The 17,532-nt window shown below is 40.4% G+C and overlaps 2 protein-coding genes across 3 annotated transcripts in view; one reads left to right on the forward strand and one right to left on the reverse strand.

Annotated features, from left to right (window-relative positions):
• FHIP1A (FHF complex subunit HOOK interacting protein 1A) overlaps positions 1–2,768 on the reverse strand; it is a 299,876-nt gene extending 297,108 nt beyond the window's left edge. For both annotated transcript variants that reach the window (XM_021101513.2, XM_084972705.1), the window contains exon 1: positions 2,674–2,768. The gene's annotated coding sequence lies outside the window, so the exon portion shown is untranslated. The remainder of the gene's footprint in view (positions 1–2,673) is intronic.
• Positions 1–17,532, forward strand: part of GATB (glutamyl-tRNA amidotransferase subunit B) — a 685,553-nt gene that overhangs the window by 403,597 nt on the left and 264,424 nt on the right. The window lies entirely within an intron of this gene.

A 17,532-nucleotide genomic window follows, 5' to 3' on the forward strand; every position in this document is an offset into this window, starting at 1 on the left:
GATTCTGTAGATTTGACAACAAAATTGAAGGCTACAAAAGCAAAAATAAACAAGTGGGAGTATATCAACTAAAAAGCTTCTGCGCAGCAAAGGATACCATCAACAAAATGAAATGGCAACCAACAAAATGGGAGAAAATAGTTGCAAATCATATATCTGATAAGGGGTTAATATCCAAAATATATAAAGAACCCATATGACTCAATAGCAAGAAAAGAAACAATTTGACTTTAAACTGATAAAGGAGGAAGTTCCTGTGTGGCACAGCAGGTTAAATATCCAGCATTGCCACAGCTGTGCCACAGGTCAAAAAATTAAAAATAATAATAAAGTACTAAAAAAATTAAAATTTTAAGAAAATTTAAATGAGTAAAAGACTTGAATAGACTTTTTTTCCAAAGAAGACCTACAAATGGCCATCACATAATGCTCAACATCACTAATCAGAGAAATACAAATCAAAACCACAATGAGTTATCACCTCCCACCTATTAGGATATCTATCAAAAAGACAAGGAATAATAAGCACTGGAGAGCATATGGAGAAAAGTAAACGTTTGTGCGATATTGGTGGGAATGTAAATTGGCTGAGTCAATATGGAAAACAGTATGGAACATCCTCAAAAATTAAAAATAGAATGACCACATGATTCAGCAATTCTACTTCTAGGTATTTAGCCAAAGAAAATGAAAACAATAACTCGAAAAAGATATACGCCCTCCCACATTTACAGTAGAAAAGACATGAAAACAGCCTAAGTGTCCATCAAAGGATTAATGGATACAGAAAATATGATATAAATGATACATATGTATATGTGTATACACACACACACACACACACAATGGAATATATTAAAAAGGAAATCTTGCTATTTGCAACAACACGAATGTACCAAGGGCACTAAGCTAAATGAAAAGAGTCAGTGAAAGTCAAATATCACATGATTCTCACTTACATGTAGAATATATTAAAAAAAAAAAAATTCTGAGTTCATAGAGAACAGATGAGGAGTTGCCAAAAGTAAGGGCTGGGGGTGGGAGAAATGGGTGAAAAGGGGTTGAAAGGTGTAAACTCCCACTTATGAAATTAATACATCCTGGGCATGTAATATACTGCATGGTGACTATGTTTTACAGTACCTGTATTGCATATTTTAAAGTTGCTGAGAAAGTAGTTTTTTGTTTGGTTTTGGTTTTTGCTTTTTAGGTCTGCACCTGTGGCATATGGAAGTTCCCAGGTTAGGGATCCAATCAGAGCTACAGCTGCCAGCCTACACCACAGCCAGGTCGGAGCCACATCTGCAACCTACACCACAGCAACGCTCAGAGCAACGCTGGATCCTTAACCCACTGAGTGAGGCCAGGGATCGAACCCACATCCTCATAGACACTAGTCGGGTTCATTTCTGCTGAGCCACACCAGAAACTCCAGATAGTAGGTCTTAAAAGATCTCTTCACAAAAAAAAAAAAATGTATAACTACCTATGGGGATAGATGTTAAGTACACATACTGTGATCATTTCATGATGTATGCAAATATTGAATCATTATGCGGTACACCTGAAACTAATAAAATGTTACATGTCAGTTATACTCAATTTAAAAATTTTTCAAAGAACAATATTTAACCAAAACCTTGATAGAGTTTGTAGATATTCGGTAGGTCAAAATTGGAAAAGAAAACATCTCCTATGAAAAAGATATCACCAATGACATGGAGCTAGCTAGCTATAGTCAAGGGATGGGAATTAGTCTAGCTGGACAAAAAGTTTTTTAAAAAAACAAAACAAACAAACAAACAAAAAACAGCTTTGCAAGAATTCCCATAGGCTTGGAACACCAAGCCACAGATCCGGTAACATCACCATGTCTAGACTGTACAGATGTAAATAGCTAAACTGATAAGATTGCTTTTAATGTGTGATTTGTGAAATATCTGATTGTTTCCATGTGGTCACAGTTTTCACGTGACAGCCACAAAACCCTGTCACGTGAAAACTGCATGGACCCTCTTTCTAGTTGAGGGTCCATGCATATTTGTTAAAAGTTCCCTGCTCCTAGCCCCTCCTAATCTGAAATAGTTCAGTTTTTCATTGAACATATTCTTCAAGCTCTCATGACATCTGAGGGTGTTTTTATTCTCTTCTCTTCCCAGGAGCTACCATTCTAATTGGTTGGTAATAACCTTTTTCTGAAAAATAAAGGGGAAAAACTAGCATTTTCCAAGCCATCTACTCCCTCTGTTCCTTACTTTATCTATGGCTATAGCCTTAAAAACGCTTGCCGTTTATCTTTCAGATTTCTCACAAATTGGGTTCTCTTCATGCCCCAGTACATAATTTGACGCTGGATGCTTCATCCTCAGTTCTAGGCAACCAAATGACACATTAAACTCAGATTCTTAGGAAACCTACAGCCAATTTCAAGAGTTTTCTCTGAGTAGGCAGAGAGAAATTATAATTAAGCTGCTCTGTGGAGCTTTTAAAAAGAAAATTTCAACAGAAAATTATAGCCACCATGAACTCTTGATTATTCACAGGATACAAGTGCATGAATAATTGAAATCGAGAGGTTATCCTAATAAAATCTGCTTCCCTCTTAGTCCTTTTGGACTCTACCGCAAAATAACCACAGATAGGGTGGCTGAAAAGAACAGATCTGTTTCTCACCGTTGTGGAGTCCGAGCGTCTGAGATCAAGGTGCCGGCAGGGTTGGGGAAGGCCCTCTTCTGGGTTGCAGACACCTCATCACAGCTTCACAGGATGGAGAAGAGTGCTCCCAGGCTTTTTATAAGGGCACTAATCCCATTCATGTGGGCTCTACCCTCATGACATAATCACCTCTCAAAGGCTCCACCCACTAACACCAGGGCATTCATTAGGTTGCAACATTTGGAGGGATGCATTCAGATTCTAGCATCTTCTTTGCGGTTCACCTTTGTTTCACCTTAATTCCTACTTCTGTAATTTGCAGCTCTGACCATCCAAATTTTGGAAAGGTGGCAGAACCTGTAAAACTCATTGTTGTAGTTGGAAAAGGGATCACTGTAAATCAAATGCATCCATACGAAGAACTACAGGAACTCATATTAGACCCTGGCCATGTATCCAAGTGTGTGAGTCCTGGGATGTATTCAGGAGGAATTTTTATTCTGTTGAAAAATAAAAGTAGGCAGCAGATTGAAACCATGTTCAAAGGAATGCATTTTTTTTTAAAGCAATCCTTCTGCCAAACACAAAAATTGGTTTAAAAGATATGCTGAAATCTTAAGAATGAGGTTGAGTAGAAGACACAGTTCTCAGGAAGCCTATAGTATAGAGGTTCACAAATTGTGCACCCCCCTCCCCCGTCCCCAAAGCAGCAGCAGCTTCATTGTGAACTTGTCAGAAATGAAAATACTTGGGTCCTGCCCTAGACCTACCAAATCAGAAGCTTTGGCTGTTAGGCCCCAGCAATTTGTGTTTTAACAAGCCTGCCAGGTGATTCTGCTATATTGTAAGGTTTGCGGACTACTGGTGTGAAATACAGGGGCAAATATTTAAAGGGCGCCTCCTCCTCATACCTAATTTACATTCTTCTAATTCTCAATAGTCGTGGGATTTTGCCACCTGCAGTTCACTATGATTTTGCAAAGTGAAAACTAAATGATCTAGCATAAGTAAGGGCATGTATGATGTCCTGTTATCAAAATACTTCCTGCTCTAAGCCTGTTCTGTTCACTGCTCTGTATCTCAGTCATTAGGGCTTACTTACAGGACATAAAAATACGCAACCCTTCTTATTCCTCCCTTTATCCTCGACTTCCCCTTGCCTCCCTTAGGCTTCTCTATGTCCATGGTCTTTGACAATGAATTTCACTTTCTGTTTCACAGAATTCATGAAAATATAATTGATGACATTTCCAAAGCTAATTAAAAATTTATCATAAGAGGTGTTGAGTTCCCTGGTGGATTAGTGGGTTAAGGACACAGCTCTGTCACTGCTGTGGCAAGGCTTTGATCCCTGGCCTGGGAACTTTCACATGCCCAAAAAAAGGGGGTGTTATCTGTAGTCTGGACATTCAGCTCAGCAGTCTAAAGAGTTCCATTTTTTTTTCTTTTTCTTTAAGGGCCTCACCTGCAGCACATGGATGTTCTCCGGCGAGGGGTCGAATCAGAGCTGCAGCTGCCAACCTATACCACAGCCACAGCAGCATTGGTTGGGAGCTGCATCTGCAACTTACACTGCAGCTTGTGGATCCTTAACCCACTGAGTGAGGCCAGGGATAGAACTCGTATCTTCATGGGCACTATGTCAACCTGCTGAGCCACAACAGGAGCCCCTAAAGAGTTGCATTTTTTATTCTAGGTTTGTTTACAGTTCTTTAGCATATTTCGTTTACATGTATTGTTCCTTTTGAATGTGTTTCATGGAGACAGAATATGACGCCTTTAAGAAAAAGTAATCGCCAGAATCAAAGAGGCGCATGATACAGTTATGAAAATAATAGCATAGGCAGTTAATCATTTAAGAGTTCTTTAAAAATGTATAAATCCTTGAAGTCTCTCTAATATCACTGAATACTGGGGCAGGCAATACACTGAATTAGAAACATTGGGATACATGCTTTTTTTTCCCCTTTTCTTAAATCTACAAGCTGTCTTTTACTATAAAGCAAATAAACAGTGATCATCGCACAATGAGCTGTTGCTTCGTTTTGTAACAGTGGAAATCTCTCTAGCACAGTGCTTCTCATCCTGTGTTACATATTAGAATTACCCGGGGAGCTTTTAAAACGAACAGTGAATGCTTAGGCTGTATCCCAGAACAATTACATAAAAATCTCTGGGGTAGAAACCAGATACCACTATTTTCTAAAGCTTCTCCACCTAATTCCAGGGCAATCAAAGATGAGAACCACTGTTCAAGCTGACCAAGGCCCTTTTACAGAAAGGATTGTACTCAGTGCGACTAACACTCGACATAGAACGTGACATATATGAGGCCCCCTATTGCTGATTATTATTGGTTACTAAATCCTTCGCTCATAAAAACTTCACATCACTTCATTTATTCAAACATCTTCAATGACTATAAAAAATTAATTAAAAATGATCAAACGTGTGTTTCCTCTGGTTTCATTTATCATGGTAACCAATATATTTGGATTTATTTTACTGTCAAAAAAACAAAAACAAAAACTGATCAACACCTAAACATAGGAGCTGAGTATAAAACTATTTTAGGAGTTCCCTGGTGTTCTAGTTGTTACAGGCCCAGCATTGTCACTGCCGTGGCTCAGGTCACTGTTGTGTCTTGAGTTCTGTCCCTGGACTGGGAACTTCTCAATGCTGTGGGCATGGCAAAAAAAAAAAAAAAAAAAAAAGACTCTCATAAAAAACAGGACAAAACTTCATGACATTGGATTTGGCAATGATTTCTTGGATATGACACCAAAAGGACAGGGAACAAATGTGAACATAGATAAACGGAACTACATCAAAATTTAAAATTGTGTCAAAGAGCACAATCAACAGAGTGAAAGGCAACCTACAGAAAGGGAGAAAATATTTGCAAATTGTGTATCTGATAAAGGCTTAATATCCAGACTATAAAAAGAACTGCTCTGAGCAACAGTGGAAATTCAACCTGATTAAAAAATGGGCCAAGACCTCAACTAGACATTTCTCTAAAAAAAAGATGTAAAAGTAGCCAATAAGCAGATGAAAAGATGCTCAACATCACTATTCATTAGGTAAATACAAATCAAAACCACAATGGAATACCACCTCACCCTCATTAGGACCGCTATCGTAAAAAATGAAAAAACAGAAAATAACACGTGTTGGCGAGGATGTGGAGAAACTGGAGCCGTTGTACACTGGTGGTGAGAATGTAAAATGGTGCGGCTGCTATGGAAAACACGTTAAAATATTATTTTAAACATTAAAAATAGTTACCCTATAATCTGCCAATTCCACATCTGGGTGTAGACCCCAAAGAATTCAAAGCAGTATCCTAAAAAGATATTTGTATGGTCTTAGCATGCACGGTCTAAGAAGCATTATTCAAAGTAGCCAAAATGTAGAAGAAACCCAAATATCCACCAACGGATGAACGGGAAAAGTACCAATCTGAAAAGGTACTCATGTTTGTTCTGAGGACAAGGCAAACTCAAAAGCATATCATTATTAGTAATATACTAATATACTGTTGTATTACTAATTAGTATGCTACTAGTATACTACCGTATACTCAGGTACTGCCATTAGTAGTACCTATTCACTGAGGGTTTGCTGTATGGTCAGTATGATGTGATGCATTCACGTGGTCGGGGCTCCTCCCAGATCTCTACCACATTGATCTGGGACTTGGCCCCCGAGCTCTGAGACGATGGTTTGGCCCAAGCATCCCTGGGCTGCCTGGGAGTGGTAGAGATAGAAAGGCAGGCCCACTCCTAGAGACACCTGGCTCCTCAGGCAGGCAGGGAACTGGCTGGAGGCCTCCCCAGCAGCCTTGCCAAAGCTTACGCAGCCTACACAGCAGTCTAGGATGCTTCCATCCACCTGCCCTCCTTTGCTCGTTCACCATCAGACTGGACATTGTGGTCTGATGGGCTCCCCACCCTTCCCAGCTCCCCCTCTATCTCCTCTCACAAGGCAGAATCCAAAACATACCACTTGTGTCTTTAATCCTGCTTCTCTCAGGACCTAACACAAGAAGGGTGTAATTTCAGTCAACAAGGACTTCAAACAGCAATCGTCCTCGCATCATCTCCGCTATAGGGAAACTGAAGTTTAGACATGTCAGAGACTCATCAGTGGTGGAATTAGGATTTGAGCTCTGGTCTTTCTGACTCTAAATCTAGCACTTCAATTAGTACATGAGAAACACAAATAGTAATGGAGGCGGTTCCTCAACTTACAAATGTGTGTATGTGTTTCTTTGGAAAAAAATGTTCTAAATATAGGAAAATACAGGGAATTGTATAATAAATATCCACATACCTATGGCTCACAATTAACAAAACTGATCAGGTTCTCACATGAGCTCCTGGTTTTTGTTTTTTTTTTTTTTTTTTTTTTTTTCTTTTTTAGGGCCGCACCCGCAGCACGTGGAAGTTCCCAGGCTATGACCCCTAGCCAATTGGAGCTGCAGCTGCCAGCCTATGCCAGCTGCCAGCCTATGCCACAGCCACAACAATGTGGGACCCGAGCCACATCTGTGACCTACACCACAGCTCACAGCAACACCAGATCCTTAACCCACTGAGCAAGGCCAAGGATCAAACCTGCATCCTCACGGATACTAGTCAGGTTCGGAACCTGCTAAGCCACAACGGGAACTCCCTGAGCTCCTAATTGTTTAAATGTTTAAGCAATAAAACAGCACACTCAACCAGTACAGACAGAGCATCCAGCCTATCTCCTTTCCTCTCTACCCAAATAAACCATTTTCATGATTTTGCTGTGTCCATGCCATGTTTATGATACTTTTTTTTTCTCTCTTTTTTTTTTTTTTTGTCTTTTTCCAGGGCCGCACCTGCAGCATATGGAGGTTCCCAGGTTAGGAGTCTAATCAGAGCTGTAGCTGCCAGCCTAGCCAGAGCCACAGCAACCCCAGATCCAAGCCAAGTCTGCGACATACACCTCAGCTCACGACAATGCTGGATCTTCAACCCACTGATCAAGGCCAGGGATCGAACCCACAACCTCATGGCTCCTGGTTGGATACGTTAACCACTGAGCCACGATAGGAACTCCTGTTTTTGATACTTTTAATATATACTTTTCTGTATTTATAAAAATATATTATTTTGTGTTTCCAAATTTTGCATTTATGGATGCCTACTGTCTGTATTCTTTTTTGCAGCTCACTTTTTAAACTATTTTAAAAATTGGTCTGTGTTACTAATTCATTCTTCTAAACCAGTGGTTCTCAAGAGAAGGCAATTTTGCCTCCAAGGGACATTCGGGGAGATGTTTTTGGCTGTCAAAATGGGGGAGGAGGAGGAGGTAAAACTGGCAGCAAGTGGGTGGAGGCCAGGATGCTGCGAGATGTCCAGTAATGCGCAGGACAGCCCCATAGCAAAGAACTATCTGGTCTAAAATGTCAGCCGTGCCAAGGTTGAGGACTAATCTAAACCAGTGACTCTCAAAGTGTGGTCCCTGACCAGCAGCATCAGCATCACCTGGGAACTTGTTGGAATGCAAATTCTAGGACTCTGCCCCTCACCCAGTGAATCAGAGAGAGTAGATGGAGTCCCCATTGTGGTTCAGCGGGTTAAGAATCCAAGTAGTATCCATGTGGATGCAGGTTGGATCCCTGGCCTCGCTCAGTGAGTTAAGGATCCTGCGTTGCCTTGAGCTGTGGGGTAGGTCGAAGACATGGCTTGGATCCTGCGTTGCTGAGGCTGTGGCGTAAGCCAGCAGCTGTAGCTCCTACTTGAGCCCTAGCTTGGAAACGTCTATATGCCACGGGTGTGGCCCTAAAAACAAACAAACAAAAGAATACCATTAAGGTTTTTGCATCTATTTTTCATGTACTTAGACCAGAAGACAACCTGATTGCAAATCCTGGGTTTAAATGCTTGCGTATACGGCTGGAACAGGTGCTCTGAGGTATTGTAGATAATATATGAGTTCTCTGCTTGGTGGAAGCATGCCAAATGTAGATCAGATTGAACCCACATCCTCATGGATACTTGTCGGGTTCTTAACCTGCTGAGCCACAAGGGGGAGGGACTCCATCCCCCCACCCCCTAAGTTTCTGATTCACTGGGTGAGGGGCAGAGTCCTAGAATTTGCATTCCAATAAGTAGTGTAGGTCACAGATGCAGCTCGGATCCTGCGTCGCTGTGGCTGTTGTGTAGGACAGCAGCTGCAGCTCCAATTCCACCCCCTAGCTTGGGAAGCTCCGTACGCTGCAGGTGCAGCCCTAAAAAGAAAAAAAAAAAAGGAAAAAGAAAAAAAGAAACTTAGGGGGTGGAGCCCAGCATTTATGGTTTAACAAACCCTCCAAGTGATTTTAATACACACCAAAGTACGAACCGCTGACCTAGACTATTGGCCAGCATTCACTTATGTAGAAGTCCCCCAATTAATTTATCCTGAAGCCATTTCACATGTATTATGAAACGGTGTTCTCTGCACTATGACACTCCTTTGTCGTCCTATTCTGCAATATAAAACTTAGCCCTTAACAAACACTAATGAGTATTTCAGGAGCAATAAACACCTACTGAATGCAGGTTGTGTGCTTGACATTATTCTAAATGTTTTTCACCTGTTAATTACTTATAAAACCCAGGAAGAAGGAGCCAGTGTTGTCCAATTTCACAGCTGAGAATCTAAGTGGTTAAGCAGCGTGTTCAGGGTCACGCAATGAAGAGTGTGTCTAAGCCAGGTTTTGAACCCAGTCTGGCTGGGACTATATCCCACGTCCTTAATGTTACACATACTCCCAGAAACACAGACCATGCCATTTGGGCTTAAGGTTCAGAGCCCAGTATAATGACTGCTGCATCCCAACATCTAACAAAAATCGATGTGAGAATGAGAGAAAAGGGTTCAGTGAAGATGGAATCTGATCTACATTTGGCACGCTTCCACCAAGCAGAGAACTCACATTTATCTACAGTACCTCGGAGCACCTGCTCCAGCCACATACGCAAGCATTTAAACTTGTATCACTGAAGCGTGAACCACCCCAGAAAATTTGGAGGAAGAATCTGGCTTCTGAACTCTTTTCTGAAGATTAAACCCAGGATTTGCAATCAGGTTGTCTTCTGGTCTAAGCACATGAAAAATAGATGCAAAAACATTAACGGTAATTTTTCACCTTCCCAAAAGAAAGAGAAAAACTAAATAATAATCTTTAAACCTTTTCTGTAGTTTTAATTTTTCTTGTGTCACAATCTATTCTGATGTGTTACAAAAATGTTAGTGACTTTTTGAGTTCCTTGGTGGCTCAGCAGGTTAAGGATTTGGCACGGTCACTGCCACAGCTTGGGTCGCTGCTGTGGCATTGGTTCAATCCCTGGCCCTGGAACTTCTGCACGCCATAGGTGCAGCCAAAACTAAAATATTTAGGTTGACATTAGGCTTTCATCCTCTCAGGCCTGAGAGCACTGCTTCTTCATTTAGAGAACCGGGAAGCGGAGCTACTGATATTTTGGGTGGAATAACTCTTCCTTATGAAGAACTCTCCTGCACATTGCAAGAAGTTTACATCCCTGCTCCCTGTCAGAGGGAGTTGCTAGGCATGTTCCTGATCAACCAAAACATACTCCTGCAGGAGTTCCTGCTGTGGTGTAACAGGTTAAGGATCCAACTGCCATGGCTCAGGTCACTGTGGGGGCATGACTTCTATCCCCAGCCCAGCGCAGTGGGTTAAGGATCCAGCGTGGCATCAGCTGTGGTGTAGGTTGCAGATTTGGCTCAGGGAACTTCCATATGCTGTGGGTGTGACCAGAAAAGGGGGTGGGGGGAATGATTCTGCACACTTCTGAACATCCCCTAATGCCTGGGTACTCAAAGTAAGGTCTTTGGACTAAGAGCATCTACGTTAGAGAGACTGTTAAAGACACAAAAGGTAGGGCCCACCCAAACCTAGGGAAACTGAAACTGCATTTGAACAAGATCTCCAGTGTTTCATAAACATATTAGAGCTTGAGAAGCAGCATGAGACCACCTGCTGGGAACCACTTCCCTAGAAGAACTCTTCCTATGTGTACACGACAAAAATGCTCGGACTAGAAATGCTAGACATTCTGCAAAGCAGTTCTATTTCACATTGAACATGAGTAGCTGAGAGAGAATTTCTGGAACATGGAGCTGACGTCTGGTGAGATGCAATGTCAAATGGTACAAGAGTGAAAGTCCAGGGAGTTCTCGTTGTGGCACAGTGGTTAACGAATCCGACTAGGAACCATGAGGTTGCGGGTTCGGTCCCTGCCCTTGCTCAGTGGGTTAACAATCCGGCGTTGCCGTGAGCTGTGGTGTAGGTCGCAGACGCGGCTCAGATCCTGAGTTGCTGTGGCTCTGGCCTAGGCCGTAGGCTGGCAGCTACAGCCCCGATTCGACGCCTAGCCTGGGAACCTCCATATGCCACGGGAGCAGCCCAAGAAATAGCAAAAAGACAAAAAAAAAAAAAAAAAAGTGCAAGTCCAGCAAAATTGTTTGCACCTCTCAAAGCGTACTTGCCCATAGGATAGATAAGTTAATATCTAGACGTATAAGTCAATACACTACTTTTTTGTTTAAAATATTCCTGGAGGTCCCACTGTGGCTCAGCGGGCTAAGGACCTGATGTAGTCTCTGTGAGAATGCAGGTTCGATCCCTGGTCTTGCTCAGTGGGTTAAGGATGTGACATTGCCACAAGCTATGGCGTAGGTCACAGATACAGCTGGGCTCCATTGTTGCTATGGCTGTGGTGTAGGCTGGCAGCTGCAGCTCTGATATGACCCCTAGCCTGGGAAATTCCCATGCTACAAGTGTGGCTATAAAAAGAAAAAAATAAATAAAAATATTTCTAATATTTGACTATTAAAATATTCTGTGAATATTTTCTGGGGTCTGTGAATAGGTTATTGAGTTGCCAAGCAATTGATCCTTTCAGCCTTTGGGGCAAACACATAAAGCCTGAGATGGACAGAGACCCCAGCAGGTCACCGCTGACCTTGAACTTCTTGGCTTATTTACCTTAGTGAGCTAGTGATCATTTCTATGTGTGCCTTGATGAAAAAATAATGCGAATTTAAATAATAATAATGGGAATTATTGCTATGGGCAATAGGAAACCACTGATGTTTACTTTTTTATTCTAAACTGGGGTGAAATACACATGACAACGTTTTCCATCTTAACCATTTTTACATGCACAGCTCAGTAGGGTTAAGTATGTTCACACTATTCAGCGATCAGTTACCAGAATTCTTTTCATCTTGCAAAATTAAACTCTCTATTAGTTAAACAACGTTCCCCACCTCCCCACAGCCCATGGTAACTTCTATTCTGCTTTCTGTCTCTACGAATTTTACTTCTCTAGGAACTTCATGTAAGTGGAATCCTACAATATCTGTCCTTTCGTGTCTGGCTTATTTCACTTAGGATAATGTCTTCCGGATTCATCCATGCCATAGCATGTGATAGAATTATCATGACTGAATTTTTTAAAGGAAAGGATTAAAGTTTCCCTCCTAAAAAATAATTCATGGAGCCCAGCACCCTCACAGTGGCAGCAAGACATGTGGGTCTGGAAAAAGCAGAAGATTAGAACAAACTCTATGCCTGATGTGATGCATTTCCCATGGAGGAAATACACTGTGCTTGTTTCCATTGAACCCAGAAGTCTCCAAATTGATACAATAGTCGGTAATCATTTTTGCTTAGAAGAAACGTCAGTCTTGTAGGTCTATTCAAGTCAAGTAGAAATTTCCTGATAGCTTCAGTGTGAGAGTCTGCAACTGCTTAACCAGAAAGCTGTCAGGTGTCCAATTGATCCTGCTCGCTGGTTTCTGCATTTGATAGCATTTGATAGGACGTGGGAACTGTATTAGGTTGTGACTCAAAACACAGAATGAGGTTGGATTCAGAATCTTGGTTCCTTTACTACGTTTGATTTTGTTTATGACAACTTGCAAACTTACTTTTTTAAAATACGCATTGCATTAATTTTCACCTATCAAAGGGCTAGTTTTATTTCCTCTTTCATCATGAAAGGAATAGGATTTTTCTCAAGTAAGGAGTCATAGTCAATTCATTTATCTTGAAAGCCTTGGAGACAGTTACCTGTGAATACTAATGAGGTGATCTTGAAAGAGTTGGTTGTTAATTTTTTTTCTTTTTTCTTTTTTTTCTTTTTTTTTGGCTGATTGGCTGGTTGGCTGTCACTATTCTGCCCAAGGGTGGCAGAATGGGTGAATGAATTTCTCTAGAAAGGGAAATTCTTCCCACTGGCTTAACCTTATCTTCAGGAATGAACATGTTTGTTTTTCCCATTCATGTGACACATTTAAAATATCTACCATGGGTGAAAAAAGTTTTGAGAGTTTGCTAAACTATTCACTGAGATATTACCAATTGTTTAAAAAAAAAAAAAAAAAACTGAATAGAGTTCAACACTCCAAAAGCACTTACTGAGATTCCTGCCATCATTTTTGGAAACTTGTAATTTCTTCATCCATTTATAAAATAATTGAACTTGATAGATTTTGGTGTTCACTGGAGCATATTTAATTTAAACCACGATAAGAGATACAGCTTTACATTTGCAGCTCTGAACGGGTATTTTAATTTTTGTCCTTAATGTTCACTAATTACTATAATTTTTGCTAACTTTCCTTTCATTTAAATATTTCCAAAAGTTCTAGAACTTGTAAAGGCAAGATATTAAGAGAAATCTTCCTCAATATAAACTTTTAAAATAGGCCTCACCAGGATGCTCATGTGTAATGATTCACCATTAAGCTAGAAATTTTAACTCATTAAACATAATTGGTTAAGTTACCAAAATTAAGCATTTCATAATACTGTTTTCCTGAATTTCATTATTCATTTGCCTCTAAATCTTGTGTGAAAGCAGAACAACATAAGCCTAAAATATAAAGTTTCAAATAGCATAGAATATATGACAATAATAATAGTTAATAACTGTACAGAGCCCTACAGTTTGTAGTGCTTTCATAGATTAACTAATAAGAACTTATCAGAAATTCTCAAATAGTTTTTGTTCTTTTTAGGGCCACACCTGGGGCATATGGAAGTTCCCAGGCTAGTGGTCAAACAAATCCTGGCTGTAGGTATAGCACACCACAGTTTGCAGCAACACTGGATCCTTAACCCACCGAGCAAGGCCAGGGATTGAACCCACATCCTCACAGAGACAACGTTGGGTCCTTAACCCACTGAGCCACAATGGGAACCCCTCAAACAGTTTTAAAAAAAAAAAGAAGAAGAAGAAGAAGAAAGCAGTTCTTAAAGAATTCATTGCTGTTCAAAGATATGTCACCTCTACCAAATGTAAATTAAGAATTTTTAGAAGCTCCCAGTGTGGTGCAGGGGAAACGAATCTGACTAGTAACCATGAGGTTGAGGGTTTGATCCCTGGCCTCACTCATTGGGTTAAGAATCTGGCGTGCAGCCCTAAAAAGACCAAAAAAAAAAAAAAAAATAATAAGGAATTTTTAGACTGTTAAAAGGAAAAGTTTTGCCATGAAGATATATAAATACACATAAGGGGTTTCTGTTTCCATACAAGATGGAGCAACAGGGACATGATTTATTCTTCAGTCTGATACCCCCCAAAAGAAAGAAAAAAGGTAAAATTTGACAAGAGTTTCTAAGCCAATGGACATCAGGCAATGAAGAAATTGATCCCTAGAGGATGGAAAACAAGGAAAGGGAGGCCCATGCTCGCTGCAGCTGGCTGCTTTGGGAGCAGGTTCCAGACTGCTGTGCAGGGAGACGGTCTGGGCACAGCCCAGAGGACCTCCTGGAACTGAGATGGAGCTGACAGTCCAAGAAAACCAAGATGGTTATTAGAGTTCCCAGGCCAGAGTAGCAGAGAAGAGAGAGCTGCAGGGAGGGAGGACCGAGTATTGATTAGCATATGCACGTGAGGAAACTACGTGAGTGAGAGGAAAAATTATTTTTTATTAATTTCTTTACTTTTTTGCTTTTTTAGGGCTGCCACTGTGGCATGTGAAAGTTCTCAGGCTAGGGATCGAATTGGAGCTGCAGCTGCCAGCCTACACCACAGCCACAGCAATGCCAGATCCTTAACCCACTGAGTGAGGCCAGGGATCAAACCTATATCCTCATGGATACTAGTTAGGATCGTTATCGCTGAGCCACAACAGGAACTCGAGAGGAAAAATTATTTGAAAGGCACACACTGTCAAAGTTCACCTAAGAAGAACTAAGCACCTTAGATTGCCTTACACATCTGTTTCCAAAATTGAATATGGAGTTAAGAATCCTCTCCCAAAGACAACTCCAGGCTCAGGCGGCTCTACGGGTTGAAGACTACCAAACATTTAAGGAAGAAATAGTACCAACTGTCAACAAACTTTCCAGAAAACTTAAATTTAATTACTGATTCATTCCATGAAGCCAGCATTCCCTTAACAGCAAAACAAGATAAACACATTACAAGAACACTGTAGGTGAATATCCCCATTAATAAAGAAGCGAAAAAATTCTAAACTAAATTCAGCAATAAAAAGGATAATACATCATCATGACCAAGAGGGGTTTACCCTAGAAACACAGAACTAGCTTAATGTCAGAAATTTAACCAGTGTAATTCCACCATCCTAAAGTGAAAAAGAAAAATCGTAAGATCATCCAAATAGATGCAGAAAGACATTGGACAAAATCCAACATCCATTTTCTCAGCAAACTAGGGAACTTTCTCAGCTTCATAAAGGGCATCCATGAAAAACCTACAGCGAACATCATTCTTAACTGTGACAGACTGAATGCATTAACCCCTAAGAACAGGAGGCAGGCATGGATCAACATTTCTTTTTAACATTCTACTGCAGGTTCTGGAAAGGAAGAAGTAAAACGGCTCTTATTATCAGACAGTATGATCATCGGTATAGAAAATCCGATAGAATCTACCAAAAAGTTACTATAACTAACAAGCGATTTTACCAAGGTTTTAGAATATAAGATCAATGCACAAAAATCAATAGTGTGAAACTAATCTGTATGATACTGTAATGGTGGATATATTTACAACACAAAGAGTGAATCCTATGTAACTATAAACTTCAGTTAATAATAATGTATCAATAATGATTCATCAATGGTAACAAATGTACCACAATAATTCATAATGTAAATAATATAATTACTATCATTAATAATATCATGTAGTATATAATTATAATATATCATGTTATATATTACACTATATTATAATATAGAAACAGGAGTAGAGAGAGTATATGGAAACTCTCTACACTGTCTTATTAATTTTCCTGTAAAACTAACACAGCTCTAAAAAAAACTGTAAATTTTTAAAAACTAACTTATACAACTTTACAATTAAATAATATGTCAATTCTTCACAAATTGATTTCTGGAGTCAATGGCATCCCAATCAAAATCATGGCAGGTCTTTTTTTTTTTTTTTTTTTTTGGTAGAAATTGACAGGTGATTCTAAAATACATATGGAGGAGTTCCCGTTGTGGCTCAACAGTTAGCGAACCCAACTAGCATTCATGAGGATGTGGGTTTGATTCTTGGCCTCAGGTAGTGGGTTAAGGACTGGTGTTGCTGTGAGTTGTGGTGTAGGTCACAGATGCAGCTTGGATCCCACGGCCATGAAAAGATTAAAAAATACAAAATAAAAGAAAATAAATAAATAAAATAAAATTCATATGGAAATGCAGAAGACCTAGAAGAGTCACTCATCATGGCTCAGTGGTTAACGAAACCGACTAGGAACTATGAGGTTGTGGGTTCGATCCCTGGCCTCACTCAGTGGGTTAAGGATCGGCATTGCCATGAGCTGTGGTGTAGGTCGCAGACGTGGCTCAGATCTAGTGTTGCTGTGGCTCTGGCATAGGCTGGTGGCTACAGCTCTGATTGGACCCCTAGCCTGGGAACCTCCATATGCCACAGGAGCGGCCCAAGAAATTGCAAAAAAAAAAAAAGAAAAGAAAAGAACTTTGAAAAAAAGAACAAAGTTGAACTAACCCTACTTTAGCTTAAGACTTATTATGGTACTATATATTCAACATAGATACTACTGAGGGAAGTGTACACTGGAAAACATTTTCTTTTTTCTTTTTCTTTTCTTTTTTTTTTTTGGTCTTTTTAGGGCTGCACCCACAGCACATGGAAGTTTCTAGGCTAGGGCTCAAATCGGAGCTGCAGCTACCAGCCTACGCCACAGCCACAGCAACACCAGATCTGAGCTGAATCTGCTATCTGTACCATAGCTCACAGCAACACTGATCCTTAACCCACTGAGGGAGGCCAGGAATCAAACCCGCATCCTCATGGATACTAGTTGGGGTTGTTACCACTGAGCCACAACGGGTCCTCTAGAACACATTTTCTCTGTATCATTTGGCAAATAGCTTAAAAGTCTTTGACCCAGCAAGTCAATTCTAGCAAATTTACTGAAAAATAATCAAATACACACAAGAACAAAGATATTAAAATATTCATTCTTTTTTTTTTTTAAGGCTGCATTTGCAGCATATGTAAGTTCCTGGGCTAGGGGTTGAATCAGAGCTGTAGCTGCAGACCTGTGCCACAGCCACAGTAACACCAGATCCAAGCCACATCTGTGACCTACACCGCAGCTTGTGGCAATGCCAGATCCTTAACCCACCTAGCAAGGCCAGGAATCAAACCTGCATTCTCAGAGACAGTATGTTGGATTCTTAACCCGCGAAGCCACAATGGGAACTCCAAAATCATCATTACTCTTATTAACAAAAGGTAATTGGTTAAATAAATTATGATGTACATTTATGTTAAAAGAAGTACGTAGCCCAGGCATCAAAAATCATGTATTTAATGACAT

The sequence above is a fragment of the Sus scrofa genome, chromosome 8 (assembly GCF_054392235.1).
Source record: "Sus scrofa isolate SSC_HxYL_T2T_F1_AM1 chromosome 8, Sscrofa_HxYL_maternal_Yorkshire_Landrace_v2.0, whole genome shotgun sequence".
NCBI classification, from domain to species: Eukaryota; Metazoa; Chordata; class Mammalia; order Artiodactyla; family Suidae; genus Sus; species Sus scrofa.